Below are 531 nucleotides of genomic sequence, written 5' to 3'. Positions count from 1 at the left end.
GGTGGTTCAATTAGAGGCCTACCTATTTACCTACCTTCATGTCCCCTCCCCTCTAAATAAACTACCAATATAAATTAAAGAAATGCCTTAATTTATTACTCCTTTCATCTTCAAACACAAGGAAGAGAAAACATTTTAAAATGTGTAGGGAAAATTATTTCTTCTATTATCACTCATTTGCCAAGCACAAAATGCCAGCCACAGTGTATGTGATTCTTAAACTTCTTTGGGTCACAAGTTTCTTTAATATTCTGGTGAAAACCATGGACTCTCTCCCTAGAAAAATGCATGTAGACATACACACAGAAAATGGTCCATATAATTTTGGTTTCATCTGCTCCCAGAAGCCTAGGCTAAGAAATTTAAGAATCGCTGAGAAGTTCTTTACCTATGTAGACAGTGTTTATTATCATAGGCTATGATGCTTAAACCAGTTGTCAACAAAATATAATCAATATATAAAGCTCTTAGTGATATATTTAATTATCCTTGGTAGGGAAACTAGGACATAGGACTTTCTAATTTGACTTT

Source organism: Cebus imitator, unplaced genomic scaffold, assembly GCF_001604975.1.
Source record: "Cebus imitator isolate Cc_AM_T3 unplaced genomic scaffold, Cebus_imitator-1.0 Scaffold873, whole genome shotgun sequence".
Lineage (NCBI taxonomy): Eukaryota > Metazoa > Chordata > Mammalia > Primates > Cebidae > Cebus > Cebus imitator.
Note: the sequence above shows the minus strand (reverse complement) of the source record.